Source organism: Ornithorhynchus anatinus, chromosome 9 (assembly GCF_004115215.2).
Source record: "Ornithorhynchus anatinus isolate Pmale09 chromosome 9, mOrnAna1.pri.v4, whole genome shotgun sequence".
NCBI classification, from domain to species: Eukaryota; Metazoa; Chordata; class Mammalia; order Monotremata; family Ornithorhynchidae; genus Ornithorhynchus; species Ornithorhynchus anatinus.
This window is the reverse complement of record NC_041736.1, coordinates 12,681,417-12,693,293: the sequence shown is the minus strand read 5'-3', so window position 1 is coordinate 12,693,293 and position 11,877 is coordinate 12,681,417. Positions and strand designations below refer to the sequence as shown.

General features: G+C 42.7%; 1 non-coding gene across 1 annotated transcript; it reads left to right on the top strand.

The window, feature by feature from the left end:
• The first annotated feature begins 859 nt into the window (after nt 1-859).
• Nucleotides 860-996, top strand: LOC114814479. The gene has a single exon (XR_003762272.1). It is a non-coding gene; the product is annotated as a small nucleolar RNA SNORA7 (small nucleolar RNA).
• Nucleotides 997-11,877: the final 10,881 nt, after the last annotated feature.

The following is an 11,877-nucleotide window of genomic DNA, read 5'->3' as shown; positions in this document are numbered from 1 at the left end:
AGCAATAGATTGTGACCTCAGGTACAGAATAAGCAGCAGGGTTGATGAACTCTTAAGAGACAAAAAACTCAGCTCACATTCTTAGTAATAAAAAATGGAAGGCAAATGCAATAAAATAGGACATAGAACTGAGCTGGCACCCAAAATGGTTTTTATATTTGAAATTCTATCTTAGATTATTGACCATTTTATCCCTTTTATACTAGTTTGTTCCCTATAAATCCATTGCAGGTTGACATTTTCTCTCCGCCTTCAAATTTAAATTGATTTATGTATTTGTGTCTGTAATTATTTTATCTGACTTAATTTTTATGCGTAAGATGTAAGAACCCTGAAGACAGGGATCTTTTGCCCAATCTAGCACACTGTGGGTAGGGCATGTTGTTAATAGCATCACCACCATTACCAATAATGTAAGATATTAGTCCCATTTTTCAACTCATTTTCAGCTCCGCAGCAATAATGAGACCAAAATCATCCATCAGTTTCTGCACGTTGTTCAATAAAGCCTTCTTGATTGTCCATGCAGAGAACTACAATTGAAAGAAGTTGTTAGATCTTCACTTCCCCACACTCTGTTATCAAGTCTTCAATGTAACATCCTCCACTAGGAATCGATGACCCTATTCTCCCTACTCAGGAGGGGGAAACAGGCAGTGTTAAGTTTGCAGGGGAGAGGAGAATACCTCCGTTGCCTTATACTCCCACACAAAGCCGAGGCGCACAAGCTAGTGGAGAACACATAACTGGAGCCGTGTAGTCCTGGAGGGCTTCTGATGGAGCCGGAATCATGGAGCATTGTGCCTTTGGTGTTTTGTATGCTCAGGCGGACCTTTTCCACTGTCTTATGCCAGGCAGATCCCTCTCAGGGTCACACCTGGAGAGTTTCCAGTACTCTACCAGTCTTGCCTACGGGAGGGAGAGTCAAGCAGCGGCTACCCATTCCATTCCTAGCTTGGGCAGTGGCTAGCAAGTGGAAGCCAGTCTGCTACAAGTCAGAATCACCCGTGCTGGGCAGCAGCAGCATCATGGGAGAGAGTCGAGGGAGGAGATTCATTCATTCATTCGGTAGTATTTATTGAGCGCTTACTATGTGCAGAGCACTGGACTAAGCGCTTGGAATGTACAAATCGGCAACAGACAGAGACGGTCCCTGCCCTCTGACGGTCTTACAGTCTAATCGGGGGAGACAGACGAGAACAATGGCAATAAATAGAGTCAAGGGGAAGAACATCTCATTAAAACAATAGCAAATAAATAGAATCAGGGTGATGTACATCTCATTAAACAAAATAAATAGGGTGATGAAGATATATACTGTTGTTTACTGTGCAGAGCAGTGGTAAACCACTTCCATATTTTTACAAAGAACACTCTGTGGATACACTACCAGAATGATTGGAGATGGAGAGCGGGGCGTTCTGGGAGAGATGCGTCTGTGGTGTCGCTGTGGGTCGGATACGACTCGACGGCATAGGACAAGACAAAATGCCGAGCTTAAGGATGCTTGATGAGGAGGCCAAATGAATCCTTAGCCAGTCAGACAAGGGTGTCGGAAGATCTTTTCTTCTCAGTGTTAGAGAATGCCCTCTGTGGTCTCCCCATCTAATCTGTAAGCTCGTTGTGGGCAGGCTCTGTTGCACTTTACTCTTCCCAAGCGCTTAGTACAGTACGCAGTAAAACTGTGAGCCCCATCTAGGACAGGGATTGAGTCCAACCTGATTACCTTGTATCTACCCCAGTGCTTAGAATGATGCTTGGCTCATAGTAAGCACTTAACATTAGTAGTAGTAGTAGTCGTGAGCACTCAGTAAATACGATTGTTCATATTTATTGAGCACTTACTATGTGCGGAGCACTGTACTAAGAACTTGGGAGAGTATAATACAATAGACGTATTCCCTACCCACAGTAAGCTTGCAGTCCAGAGTCTAAAGTCTGATTGATTGCAGAGAGCACTGTACTAAAGTGATTGGGAGAGTGCATTAGGGTTAGTGTGAATCAATAGTTTTTATGAAAAGCTTACTATGGGCAGAGAACTGTACTAAGCACCTGGGCAAGTACCATATAATAGAGTCGGTCGACGTGATCTCCTCCCGCAGGGTACTTATAGTCCACAGGTGGAGACGGACATTGAAAGTCATTGCTTATAGGGGAAATAGTAGAGTATTAGAGTATGTAGGTAAGAGCTGTGTGCCTGGAGTTCTGATGGCTGTCTTCCTTCCCTCTAGACTGTTGTGAGCAGGGACTGTCTCTCTTTATTGCTGTATTGTACTTTCCAAGTGCTTAGTACAGCGTTCTGCATACAGAAAACGCTCAATAAATACGACTGAATGAATGAATGAAGTGCGTGGTTGATTCAGAGGGGAGAATGGATTGGGGGAGTGAGGACAGGCTTAGTCGGGGAAGGTCTCTTGGAAGAGCTGTGATTTTAAGAGGGTTTCGAAGGTGGACCGTCGGATGTGGAGAGGGAGGAGTTCTAGGCCTGAGTAGGCATGATCCCTACCCTTAAGGGGCTTACAGTTCAGTAAGGGAGAGAGACGCTAAATTAAATTACAGGTAAGAGGCAGGAATAGAGTTTATTAATAATAATGATGATGGCATTTGTTAAGCGCTTACTGTGTACCAGGCACTGTACTAACCGCTGAGGCGGATGCAAGCAAATCAGGTTGGACACAGTCCCTGTCCCAGGTAGAGTGTAGAGGCTCTACCTAAGTGCTTAGCTGGGCTATGAGTCCCCACCCACATGCACAGGTTCAAATTTCAGCCTGGATCACTGGCTCTTCGAAGCTAGTTCTGTCTGCTCTACATAGCTGTTTAACTCGAGATATTAAGTGAAGCCTAGCATGCTTTTCTAAGCTCTACCTGGGTAGCTCCCAAACAGAAGTCCCAACAATCGCACCAAAGTGAAACTGTGGTTGGCATCCAGTCTCACTGATGACCCTTTTCCAGTCAAAGGAGTAAATGGTCAGCTGTGGGAATTCAGATGAAATTGTAATAAACCTTATTTATCATTGCCCAGCCCACAAAACTCATCTGCAGATTGGAAATATGCTCCAAGGAAGCAACATGGCCCGATGGAAAAAGCACAGGCCTCGGGGTCGGAGGATCTGGATTCTAATTCTGACTCCAGCTGTGTGACCTTGTCCAAACCACTTATCCTCTCTTTGCCCCGGTTTCCAAATATGTAAAATGGGAATTAAATGCCAGTTCTCCTTCCTGCTTGTACCGTGAGCCAGTCTAAGACAGGGACTGTGTCCGACTGGAATAATTCGTATTTACCCAGCACTTGACACGTAGTAATGGGATAACAAATACCACAAAAAACCCAAACTTGTTCATAATGTTTTGGGAAATGAAACTACCGGGACCATAAATACTGTGCAGATCCTTTGCTTGCCAGTAAAGATACCTGCCTAGCAGAGATTTGTCATGTGATCACCCACAAAGGTACTGATAATGACTATGCCAATGAATAGACTTTGTCACAAAATTTAATGGGAAGAGAATACGCTTATAGCAAGAAACAGATTCACCTTTCAATGGATTTCCTACTACCTCCTAAACAGATTGACATACGAAAACTCGGCGCCCAGATTGGGTGAGCATATTGGGCCCATTTAAGCACCTTTTTCATCCATTTTTCTTCTTGTTATGATTTCCTGAGGGGACTCTTTGTGGGAAAAAGACAACTAATATGTCAAACTAGACAGTAAAGAATATGTGATGTCAGGTTCGTTTAAGGCAACTTTTGCTACAACAGTATTTATCTAATTTCTTTGTTCTAGCATAATAACATCGGTCAGCTTTCGTGCTGCTGGATGACTTTAAGCGTTTTTTAAAATTTTTATCTAAATCATCTACATTTTAAGAATTTAGAAGTAATTCAAGTAATTAATATAATCTTTTTAAATCCTTGCTAATTAACTCCCTAAAATAGGAGCATGAAATTCATGTTACCCTGTGGAATGCATTTTTCTAAAAATATTGCTGAAAGTTTTAAGAGGACATGGATTTAATGAATATGCCTCTTTTATATAGCCACAACCATTTCATTCTAGGCAATCATCTTTTAGATTTCTTGCTTTCAGCAAGACAACCATAGGCTTTCTAGCTGGGAATTCAGTCGAATGCAATATACTTTACAGCATTTTTGTTTATTCTCTTCATCTTTTCTTTCCACTTTTGTCTGCCTCAGAGGGACACTTAAAGCAGCCTTAAACAACACAACACATCGTATATTGAAAATAGAATACAAAATGAAAGAGATAAAAATATTGAAAAGGAAAAAATGAAGACTAGTATGGGTAAGAGAGCCTAAAACGTTACGATTATTAGAAAGGTGCTGAGGTATACGCATAATTTCTCATCTGAGGTCATGGATTGGGCTTTCACAATCGGATGAGTTATAATAAGGAACCGTGTTTTGATCCTATCACCCAAGTGCCTTTCACAAAGAGATATGTGGGTGAAGAACCTCATTGTATTTGCTCCTCCTCCAACCCACTCAGTGTACATGGAACAATATTCTTGGATTATAAATGGGCTGGGAAGAGGAAAGAAAACAATTCACTGTTCAAAATAACCTCTGATTCTTTTTTACTTCAGAAAATGTGTCCAAATCATACCTTGTGGTATTTATTAAATACATAGGAGCCAAACACTGTTCAAAATCCTGGAGGTTGGAGGATAGACACAAAAATTAGTCACAGTCTTCAGCCCACCTGGATTCACATCCTCCACATGAGATCTCAGAGCTTGTAGAAGCCATCATTTCTCTGCTTTTCTTTTGGCCACTTATTCAGTATGCCAGTTGTGCTGGGACCCAACTTCAACACTCAAGGTGATTAGATTTCAAAAGTATGATACAAATCACTCTCAATCAAAGCTTTTTATTAATCTTTGACCATCAGCCAACTGGAACACTACAAATGGAAGTTATTGTCAGATGGATTCCGAGGCCTCTACCCGGTCAGTGAGAAGCAGAGGCTTGAATGACAACCAAACTTTGCTAGAAAGCCTGTCTGCTTCGATTCTAAACCTTTTGGGGGCTGAAGCAATCTGATTTGAACCAATCCAGATTCACTGCTCAGCAGGGCATAAATTCACTAGATATTTGCTTTGTTTCCATAGGCCATCTCTCACCCAGTTTGTCTTACACTCACATGCTCTCGCTCTCTCACTCTCACTTTCTCTCTCTCCTTTTCTCTGTCTCTCTTCCTCTTCTGCCTCCACCTCCTTCTCCCTTTATCTCTCCTTTCTTCCTGTCTCCCTCCCTTCCTCAACAGCAGTGTATGGGGGGAGGGGGGGAGGTCTGAGGTCAAGTGCCTGACCTTCAGTGTCTTTTCTGATGCTCCAGAAGACTAAGCTCTTGGGAAAGTACACTACTTCAGAGTTGGTAGATGCAGTCCCTGCCCACAAAGAGCTCAGAGACTTCTCGTCCCCTCACAACGTCCTGCCAGTAGGCCCAAGTCAGAAGCCTATTTGGATCCCTAAAGGTCTCTGGGAAATCTCTTCTGCCTCTCCCCAGATGGTAGCTAAACCCCAAACCGCATTTAAAACTCTGTGGGATTTCGGATGCTAATACTCAAAAATGATGCACAGTCTATCTCTCTGGCATGCCTTGAGCCCATCTGCTAGGGTGGCGTGATGCCCACTCGCAAGGTAATAAGACAATTTCAGGAGGACACAGAAGCCAAGCACAGGGAGGCTCGAAAGATAACCTGCAAAACAGTGGCATTAAAAATAATTTCAGAAGATGATACCTCTTATAGAGGGAGCTCTTGATTTAAAGCCCATATGAACGTTTTCCATTGCCTATACATGGAATAAAACCTGCTACTGACCGGCTCATAATAATAATGATGGTATTTGTTAAGTGCTTGATCTTGGCCAAGAACTGTACTAGTGCTAGGGAAGATACAAGATAATCAGGTCCCACATGAGGCCCTCATTCTAAATAGGAGGGAGAACAGGTATAGCATCCCCATTTTGCACATGAGGGAACTGAGGCACAGAGAAGTTAAGTGATTTGCTCAAGGTCACACAGCAGGTAAATTGCAGAGCTGAGATTAGAAGCCAGGTCCTCTGACTCCTAGCCCTGTGTTCTTTTCACTAGGCCATGTTGCTCACCCACTGTAAGTTCCTTGTGGTCAAGGATAGCTGTCTACCCTAGTATTGTATTCTCCCCAGCACTTAGTACAGTACTCTGCATACAGTCATGAGTTCGACTCCCGGCTCTACCACTTGTCAGCTGTGTGACTGTGGGCAAGTCACTTAGCTTCTCTGTGCCTCAGTGACCTCATCTGTAAAATGGGGATTAACTGTGAGCCTCCCGTGGGACGACCTGATTACCCTGTATCTCCCCCAGCGCTTAGAACAGTGCTCTGCACAGAGTAAGCGCTTAACAAATACCAACATTATTATCAGCAAGTATCACTGATTGATTGATTGACACATAGGAGAAAATGTTGATTCCCCAGATATAACACATTTTTCCCAGCTAGTCTGAGACACTGTGAAGACACACCATTCTGTTACATTTGGGAAGACCGATGATGGTAAGAGAAATCATTTGTACCTTCACTCTGGCACAGAGCATCTGCTGCCATGGCTGAGCCCAGGTTAGAGATGAAAGCCCTTAAAGCTTCAATATCGATAGGATTTTCTGCACTGTTCTGGTGATGATGATGTTGGAACTATCACCTATAAGGCCTGCTGACTCAGAAACGTTGTCTCTGTTTATTCATTTGGCTGAGAATATCCTAGTTATGAAAGTAGGACCTATCGTAACATAGTTGGAGAACCAGTGCTAAGGACACCCTGTGAGAGTCTTCTGGTACTATGAATACCTCCCCGTGCGCGTTCATATACATCTCTTCTTCAGCACATCCTCTGCCTCTGGTCTGTGGTGTGACCTGGGGTAAATCCCTTAATCCCCCTGTGTCTGTTTCCTCATCGGCAAACTAGGAATAATATACCTGGCCCTGTCTATGACCTAGGGATGATGTGAGGATAAAATGAGAGAATCGATGGGAAAAAGTGCTGTACAACTAAAAGGTAGCATATGAAATGAGATACTAGGATGGAAAAGAAGGGCTAAAGAAGGGAAAGTTATAAGGAGAGGAAAGAGGAAGGAAGGGAAGAAATATGGAAAGAGAGAGGAGGTTAGCAAACAGAGAAACTCCAGCTACACCCGACTTAAAACATGGATATTTTCCTGATGTTTAACCTTTCTTCCTTCAGAAAGGGCATCCAGTCTAACACTGGATAAAATGTAATTGCTACGAGCAATTGAGAAATGCCTTTTGTAGGGAGAGTAAAATAGAAATTAGTCACATAAATACTATTGGTGGTATCGTGGAGTGTTGTGGGCCCACGCAACGTAATTTCCAGAAAGCTACATAACCGTGAGTTCTAGTTTCACTGTTTAATAATTAACAATACATAGTAGTGGTATCATTGTGCTCTTTCATTTATTTGCCTTAGGATTTTTTCTATTGCTGCAGAAAGAAAGCAAAGTTGAGAAATTCCATTCCTGCTGTATTAAATATAGAAATGTGATCCCGTAATTACATTTTATGATCCTAATTGTGAGGCGCGTTTTGCCAGATCACATGGAAACAAGAGCCCGATTTCCCCTCCAGCAATAAAAGAATCCACATCTAGCACTTCACTTTTTGTATTTCCTAATTTGGGATTTAAATGATAAACCCCGCCCGACATTAACAGACTGTTGGATATAATATACCTCTGTTATCTGGAACTGTTTACCCAAGTACTCTTAAGCTTGTTTACCCACCGTAACAAAGCCTTATCAGCATTGTTTCCCTCCAGAAATGTTTTTCAATCAGTGGTGTTTGAGTGTTTACTCTGTACCAAATACTGTACTAAGTGCTTGGGAGAATACAATATAGTTGGTAAACATGATGCCTAACCTCAAGAAGCTGCTGAAATGCATTCCCCAAGATATTTCAAACTATTGCATTTCTCTTGTCACAGTCTATCAGCCTGTGACCTTCTTGCTTTTACCCTCAGAAGTAGAGGAAAGTTGGACATTTGATTCTCACCCTGGCCCCACAGCATTTATGTAAATATTCTTTTGCTCCACTATTTCCCCTACCTTTAATTTATCTTGAACTCTGTCTCCCGTTACGGACTGCAAGTTCCTTGTGGGGAGGGATCCCATCTACCAACTCTATTGTACGTTCCCAAGCGCTTAATACAGCTCTCCCAACACTGCAAGCATTCACTAAATACCACCGACTGATTTGGTCAGTGGGGTCATGATCCCAGAATGACTTAAATAGCTCTGTGGCTAGAACGTCTGTCTATTCAGTAAGACTGGCTAATTTGGTTCGGCTTTGAGGTATTTCACAGACACCTAAGGCCGTGCTTCGCGAGACAGGCGTAGTCGTCGTCCATGTGGAGTCCAATTGCCATATGCTTCTTTTTGGAAATGGACACAGCTCGCTTACTGTAATTTTCCAACCCGGTGCAAAAACATCAACAAAAAAGCTAAACTAAAAACAAACCCCACGAACTACCCCTTATGCTTTTCTCGCAAAGCATTAAATAACACAGAGTCCAAGGCAAGACACTGTTCAACACCCCTGGTTTCTACACAATCTAATGGCAATTTTTACCTGGTCTTTTATGTAAAATAGATGTCAAGGTCCGGATAACAGGACAACTGCAAAAATCCTAGGCACTTGACTAGTTTTACACTGGTGAATTAACGAGATAACTAAGGCTGAAAATACACGTTTGGTCTCAATTATCTGGGAATTTCTGGCCATAAAACAAAGTATCTGAATAGTTACCCAGCCTCAGTTCTTTATATGAGCTAAAAGTACTGTCCTGATCTGAGTGATATCCTTTTCTGAAGGAATGATGTTGAAATGTAAGAAAGTGACTGTGCTCGCGAAGAATGTTTTTTTCACCGCAAATAGCTATATTTGAGTAGCATCTACACAGGGAGCAATTTAGCAATCTTACATTTGTAATGGCAGGAAGGGAGGTGGGAAGACAGGAGCATTGTTTCATAACTCAGTTCCCACCAGGGAACCCAGCCAGGAACAAGTCTGCTGAAAGCTGGTGTGGTGGGAGAGCAGCATCCCTGGAAGTCAGAGGTCTTGGATTCTGTTCCCGGCTCTGACGCTGTGTGGCCTTGGGCAAGCCACTTATCCTCCTCATGCCTCACTTTCCCGAGCTGTAAAATGGGGATAATAATACAATACCTGAAGCCTACTTCACAGAGGTGTTGTGGGGAGGAAATAAAAATAGCTAATGTAAGATGCTTCGGTAATAAAAAAGCACCAAATAGGAACTCAGGTATTGCATTAAGGTACAGATATTTCAGGATTTACCAACCTCTGTTCCCGTCTCCTAATTGTCCTGGCATCCTGGGGAACCTCCTGAAAGGCCCGAGCTTCTGGGATGGCTGACAGTGTGGAACTTGCAGGCTGCAACTGTCTACTGTCTATCAAGCGAACTCTAGCCAATCAGGAAGCACGCTTAGTCCTGCAATTACATAATTCAAAAACAGCACCTGCTGGGCTCAAACAAATGACTTGCAACGGAGAGCAAAAAATTAAAATGGGAACTAGTTGCAACCCCCCCCCCCTTTTTTAGAATGAAAATGAAGTTGGACACCTCTGATCTCTTGGACCTGCGGCTTCAGGATCTGGGGGAAATCGAGTGTTGTTCTGCCACTTGCAGATTTGAGCACTAAGACGAATGCCCCTTTTTAACCCAGATTTGTGAGACCAGAAGGACAATTAAGGGAAGACTAACCAATATAAATTCTCAAATTAATGAGAAAAATGTATTTTGAACAAAATATTGCCTCCAAAAAATAAAGGCCAAGAAGAGGTAAAAGAATTATTTGACCTGATTCATATTCCCTTTTCTCCTTAACAAAGCCTGGATGTTTGAAACGAGAGACTATGTCAAACACTGTGTACCAGATTTAACCGAACAATAAACAACGGGAACTGTACTGCGCACAGTCTTTTCACAACAGCTTTATAGCATGCGTGAATGATTTCAAATCTAATTAGAACAGAAAACTTTGCCTGAACACTCATCAGAATGAACCTGAAAAATATCGAGCAAATGCCTAGCAATCACAACACCGGTTCAGAGTATGGCAAGAACACTGAAATTGGATGGCGAACCCAGTAGAGTTCTTCGAAAGGCATTTGCACTAGGGGATGGTAAAAGCTTCGGGTAAACACACGACTACAGGTGCTGGCAACCCCATTCACAATGCTAGGCTGACTCTAACCTAGAAAGCTCTGAAATGAGTTTTTAAATTTTATGAATTAAGAGGATTAAATTGAGGAAGGAAAAGTTTTCCCTTCAAAGTTCTGCCCATCAAAATTGCCCCTCTCTGTCTCTGTCTGTCTGGCTCTCTCTCTCTCTTTCTTTCTCACATACACACACACACACACACAAACACACAAATATATATGTCGTAGAAAACAGTTGCAGAGGAACAATGGAGACAGCACAGACGTGGGAGTCAGAATAATAATAATTATGGTATTTGTTAAGTGCTTACCATGTGCTGAGCACTCTTCTAAGCGCTGGGGTAGATACAGGGTGATCAAATTGTCCCACGTGGGGCTTACATTTTTTAACCCCCATTTTTACAGATTAGGGAACTGAGGCCCAGAGAAGTGTCTTGCCCAAGGTCACACAGCAGACAAGTGGCGGAGCCGGGATTAGAACTCACGACCTCTGACTCCCAAGCCCGTGCTCTTTCCACTAAGCCACGCTGCTTCCTGGGTTCTAATCCCGGCCTTGCCTTTTGTCTGCTGCCTAACCCTGGGCAAGTCACTTCACTTCTCTGGGCCTCAGTTACCTCCTCTGTAAATGGTATTAAGACTGCGAGTCTCAAGGGGACAGGGACTGTGTCCAACCTGATTGGCTTGTATATACCCCAGGATTTAGTACAGTTCCTGCCACATAGTAAATGCTTAACAAATACCATTAAAAAAGCCAAGAGAATTCAAATTTATAGGATGGTGTTGGGAGGAGGAGGGGCACCCATACCAACTATTCAGTGCCTATTTTGGTCAGTTTCACAACGGGAATTTCCAGAAAACTAAAACAAGCCTTGAATTGGGGGTATAACTTTTAGCTTAAACTACACTATATTTCTTGGCCCATCTCCCAACATCACGGTGAGGATTAAAAAAAAAATGCACTTTTCGTGCCATAACCGTAGTAGCCAGTCTCTAGTATCTGCCTTTCAGAGATTCACGCTACCACGAACTCCAGTCATGCCATTCGCTATGAACTGACCGTTCTGAAGAAAGCCAATTCTACTCAGAGTTCACTTGAGTTTGTAAATTCAGGGAGGGAAATTTGACTTAATTGGGAAGTGAAATTTCTGAGGAAGTGCCAGAGAAGTTTGACCAAATGTGAGAGTATGGCGAACTGAAGACCTTTGTCCTTCTGTTCTTTCACCTCCTTTCTAATACTAATGATGGTATTTGTTAAGCGCTTACTATCTGCCAAGCACTGTTTTAAGCACTGGGGTAGATATTAGGAATCAGGTCGTCCCACGTGGGGCTCACAGTCTTAATCCGTATTTTACAGATGAGGTAACTGAGGCTCAGGAAGTGAGCTGCCCAAAGTCACACAGGTGATAAGTAGAGGAGCCAGGATTAGAACCCCCGACCTCTGACTCCCAAGTCCATGCTCCTTCTTCTTGGCCAAGGGGTAAGCCTTGTGGGAAGAGGGAATGGCTATATGGAACTAAGGGTTTAGTAATCCCAGTTATAAAATCTGAAAAAAATAAAATACATATTTAAGAATCAGTGGGCCAGAATTGTCACCAAGCATAATTTATTAATCACCACCTGGTAT